Source organism: Orbicella franksi, unplaced genomic scaffold (genome assembly GCF_964199315.1).
Source record: "Orbicella franksi unplaced genomic scaffold, jaOrbFran1.1 SCAFFOLD_520, whole genome shotgun sequence".
NCBI lineage: Eukaryota > Metazoa > Cnidaria > Anthozoa > Scleractinia > Merulinidae > Orbicella > Orbicella franksi.
The window spans coordinates 14,488-20,000 of NW_027670522.1; the positions used below are offsets into that span (position 1 = coordinate 14,488).

At 39.7% G+C, this 5,513-nt stretch overlaps 1 long non-coding RNA gene across 1 annotated transcript; it reads left to right on the forward strand.

Annotated features, from left to right (window-relative positions):
* Positions 1-1,771: 1,771 nt before the first annotated feature.
* LOC145472461 (uncharacterized) lies at positions 1,772-5,457 on the forward strand. The gene is made up of 3 exons (XR_014043791.1): positions 1,772-1,863; positions 2,101-2,149; positions 4,882-5,457. It is a non-coding gene; the product is annotated as an uncharacterized LOC145472461 (long non-coding RNA).
* The last annotated feature ends 56 nt before the right edge of the window (positions 5,458-5,513 follow it).

Consider the following 5,513-nt stretch of genomic DNA (forward strand, 5'->3'; position numbering starts at 1 on the left):
GTAAACAAATAATCAACCAATCAGAGCACGTGCTTTATAACCATCGATGTTTGAATTATGATGACACAGCTGTCAGTATAACAAAAAAGCAACAACAGCAACAACAACAACAACAAACCGTCGTCGATCCTACCATGATAGTTTGAATTATGGTACATTCGCTCAGATAATACAAAGGTAAATTTGTTTGATACTTAAGCGTTTGGTGACTGCCCTATAACGGCTATAAAAATTTAACGACAGTTATGTTAATGCTCGCCTTACTCCGGGTTGGCGAAACAACTTAGTTGCTACTTCATAATAAGCACGTTATATTTTTGTAAGGCAACAACAACAACAACAACAACAACAACAATCTTTATTTCGTGCCCAGAAAAATTTTACAATAAAAATAAATACATGCAATGTGAAAAAAATGACAATGAGAAACAGAGCACAGCCACTTAGAAATAGCTAAGGCTAATCGAGCCAAGTGGCTGGGCCAAGCGGAAAAAATATTGCAATAAAGTTACAAAATATATGAAAAAAAAAAAAAAAAAAAAAAAAAAAACAGGACACGATTTCATTCACACACACAGACACAGACACAGACATACATACAGAGAACGAAAAAGAAAAAAATGAATGTGCACACAAGAAATGAAAAATTAAAGTACATCAATGTACCAGTCAGTAGTTGGAGATAATCAATTATTTCAAGAGATTTTTGAAACAAGCACGACTCTTAGATTTAAGTGAGTCATCAATGGAATTCCAAACTTTAGCGCCGAAAAAACGAATGTTAAATTTGCCGTAATTAGTCCTTGCTTTTGGCAGATAGTATGAAATCTTACTCGCCAGTCTGGTTTGATATTGATGCACTTTGTTGATACTCTTGAAGAAATTATCAAAAATTAATGGCAGTCTATTAGAGTAATAGTCGTACATAAATAAAGCACTATATAAATATATTAAGTCACTTACTTTAAGTATTTTTAATTTCTGAAAGGCAGACTATAATTAACTTTCAGGGCATATTTAATAATATTCCACTCCCTAGCTAAATTCAAATCTTAATGCTAAAAGTGTAAAATATAAGTGATCCTATAAAACAAAGAAAAGTGCATGAGAAGACTAATATATCACCCACTAATCACAAAGAACGTTATACAAATAGAGAAGAGTGTTTTCGCTTCTTTGGACAATGTTCCTCGATGATATTGTTAGCACAATGTTTTAATTCTAGTTTTAAATGATACTTGCTACTGTTAATTTTGGGTCGGCTAGCAGCTCTCGTAAGGTCTCACATGAATGGCGTGGATACCCTTTGAGAGGACAAAACAGGAGTGCTCACCGGAGCCGATATACAAAATATCCGCTCCGCAGGGCTTAGTGCGCTGGCTGGGATTCTTAAGCTTTGGCATGGAACTTGCTGGGAAGCCCGCTTCAAAACAATTGCTTTCTTACTGGTTTATACTCGGAAGCTTATCCTAGCTGGAAAATGCGCATTTTTGGCATGAATCTAGCTGGTAAATTTTAATGTGAGGTTTTCCCTGGTAGACTAGCTCCATTAACAGCCGCCACTCTGGAAAATTAGCCCCGGGAAATTAGCATGCACTCATCAACCGAAGGCATTTCGCGCGAAGAATGGACTCAGGGTGCCGCCTAGTGATATGATCACTTAGGATTCGTCTATCCAGGCATGCGCTGCGTCATATTACACAGCAGTTATATGACCCCTGTGTGACAGCTGAGCTGTCGACTTTGAAAGCGTAAACGTTGCTATTGCAGGCACGGTCACGTCCCAGCCAAAGCTTTTGGCTACAGCGCTCTACAGAGTCGGGAACGGTTTCTTAATAAGAGAGTTGATTTTATTTCAACAAGGTAAGTTTCCTGTGCTTTCTCTTGTCTGTTAGCTGTGTAGTTTCAGACCTACTCTACTATTCTGTATTTGCCGTTATTGTTCTGACCAAGTTGGATAACAATTAATTTTATGTGCATTATCCCCGGGCATTATCTTCTTGGTGTGCTTTCCGTTTAGACAACCAGATCTTCTTTGTTGTTTAACACATGTCGAAAATTCTTGATTTACTTATTCCGATGTTTACAATTTTGTTTCAGCAATCGTCAGAATCGTTTCGTGTAACGCAGCTAAAGACCATTTACTGAGGTATGTCAGTCTTAAGAGCTGTTGTATGTCTTTCGTGCAATAGTACCGGGAATAGTATCGTCTTTGACAAATGCTTATGCGCGCCGTCTACTTTAGATGTAACATGTTTACTTGTATAGCTAGTAAGCTTATATACACTTAGTATTTAAATTTAAATCAAATTCTAGGCACAAGTATTCTCATGATATCGCGAACATTTCATCTGAGTGTGTGCTTACCATACATCGACAGACAGACAGACCAGGACATTTAAGCAAAAGTCGCGGATTGTAGTTGTTTTGTTTTTCGCTATATCGTTTTTGGGCTATTGATACTGTTATATTTATGATACTGCTATATTTATGGAAAATGGAACAGTTCGTTCTGCTCGGAATTTTTAGAATAATGGTAATGTGGCAGAAACTTTAAGAGAACGAAATCTTATTATCTGAACTTATGAGCTGTTGTTTCCTTTGGTTTTACACTTCTTCCGAAAAGATATTCCACCGTTCCCTTGGGTGTCCCTGATGTTTTGCTACGAAATTTACGTCTTGAAGTCTCAAGGGTGGAATTCTGTGAGCGACTTTCGTGCTTCATTTCTATGATTTCCAATCAGGTTATTCTTAGTTTAATAGCGCGCGCGAATATACGTATGTATATTTTATTTGTATGAGTTCGGCTTGAACGCGTCCCAAGCAAGGAGGCAAACAAGGTTTTATACGTAGCTTAACATTCCGTTGTTTCTACATTCACAAAGCTTGTATTAAGAAAAAGGTAACTTGGACTTCCAGGGTTACAAACGATGCAATTTTTTTTTGGCGTTTGTATTTTCGTGCAATTTTGACGTAAATACCGAAAGAACTGTATCGCGATGCAAAGCAGCGAAATTTTATCGCGTGTGCCATAGTTTCTTCAGCGGCGCGTGACGCCAGAATAACAGTTCATATTTTTAGGCTTGCCATAAGTCGACTCTTTCTTGAAGCGGAACAAGTGCAACTGCGAGAAGTCTTCTCGTTCCGCCAACACGCACGAGTTGAAATTTAATTTATTTAACATTGGCGCGAAAATATGGTTGCCCACCGATGACCAGATATGATGACCTTGCCTTGAAAAAACACTCTCTCAGGACACTCCTTCCTAAATACGAAATAACTGAAGCATGTTTGATTAACATGATACCGGGTTAACTTTCATACTAGTACGAACGAAGGGCGCTAAAAAATGCCCAAATTTTGAATTAGGGTAGGTGCTGAGGTCTTGCAAATGTTTATGAAACATATGGGTCGACTTGAGATGAAGATGAAGTTAAGATGAAGAAAAAAAAAATACTTTTAGCCTTCGAAAAGGCTCCCGGCGAGGACAGAAAAAAAAAAAGAGGCGCGAAACAGAATAATTCGGAGAGTGAAGCGATCGGGGCGGGACAGGGTAGCCCGTAGACTTATATTTTTGATGTGCCTATCCGCCGTTTGTGTTAAGCCTGCAACAAATCAATCAATGAGGTAATTAGACCTGTCAAGAAGCTACATTTTCTGTACTGGCAAACAGATCTAGTCGACTTAATCATTCAGCCAGGCCCGGCGTAAGTAACATGTTCACGGAACATTTCAAATTTTGTCCCTCCAGAGCCAATATTTAGAGAGCTTAAAACATATTTTGCAATACCGAAGTGAGCCTAAAGAAATTATTAGCAAATGATAGAGGTGTCGAACTCTGCTAAGCGACATGTAGATAACAGCGGAAAGTCCGGAAACCACGCCCTTGACCACTTGGGAAAAGTTTTCATCTTTGCCGGCTAAAAAACCACAAAAATTTGAAACCGCAACGGGAAAGGAAAACTTTTAGACAGAAACGGAGGGTCGCACTAGTGGGAGATTATTGTCAGTACCAAATTTCAAATTTATTTGCTTGGCAATGTCATCCCAAGCTTTGCGGGCTTGACTGCTGTTGATGCGATCGAAATTCTCGGCCCACAGGTTGAATAGCATTTTTTCTTCGTCATCTGACCATCTTACATAAGATCGTTTTCCAGTATCTACGGGTTCAGGATCAGGAGACGATTGGGAAGACGAAGATGACGACGTTTGTGAAGCGCTTGCTTGCATGGACCTGGTCGGTAGAGCGCTTTCCTGCGCAATGCTCGCATGTGAAGTGCTCGGTTGCGTTCCCCTTCCAGTCATATCATTGTAGACGGGAGCATACTGCGGGTATTCCATGCTGTCGCCGTAAAAAGCTTGAAAACCTCGTTTTTCATGTTACGCTGACAAGCGTTCACAGTTACCGCTGTGATTCCCATTGTTTGGCTCGACTTTTCGAAAATCTGCCTGCCCCACCCAAGCACTACGGCGTCTTTGATGTTTTGCCGATTCGCAAAGTTTTTGCCAAAGCGAAAAACCTGCGGTCGCTCTAGGCAAAGGCCCGCGATGACAGATTTCCACCGCAAAGTAAACAAATTCTGGCAAAGATTTCCCAAGTGCGACCCATACCTATAGCACAGTCAGACGGCTCCACTCTACTTAAAATTCCTCCTCATAACAGAGCATTTTGTTCTTGTTAGGCAGCACAATCAGTGTCAAACTTGCTATTAATTGCCCTTAAAATAAAGACGTTTTGATCGTAATATCAGTCTCAATGCGTTTACGTAATTTCAATGTGATGTTCTATAAAAAAGGCTTTACAGAAAAAGAGACTCTAGCTTTCCATATTTTGCGACTCCGTTTGAACTGGCCTCTTTGGAGCATTCTTTGTTTCTGTAGGGAATCATGAAATGATGCCGCCTCGAACAATCGCGGTGTTGAAGGAAACATGAGAGGCACACCATTGGCTACCGAGCTCACAGTTCACAGCACGAGGAAAAGGGTTTGCAAAAATTAATGAGCTAGTTACTTCTAACCATATCTTTGTTAACTAATAGAGAAAAAAACGTTAGAGAAAAAAACGTTTGTGAACTATTTAGTGGTTGTTTAATGCTTAAAGACCACATGCTGAATGGTATACAGGAAGTGAGTTAAACGCTTTCTCACTAACCGAAAGTGTCCCGTGACAGAGCCTCCCAACAAAAATGAGGTTACCTCTTTAACGGCTCATCGTAAGCTAATTTTAAGTGATCTCGTTGGAGGCTTCAACACATGGAAGGTTGTGCCGCGAAAGTATTTGTTATCTCTGAAGGGAGGTTTGGAAACACCAAAAGATTATTTTACTTGTAGACGACTGCTGGTAATTTTCCCAAATTATCCCAGAATCCTGATGTCTTTTCGAGAAATTCGGAGGCATTTCCACTTAGTCCCAACACGGTTATGAACGAGTGTTTGATCTCAAAAGACTTTCCTAAACTGGCGAAAACACGTCAGCTAATTAGGAGAAAAGTGTTGTCTGTCAAAATGCAATA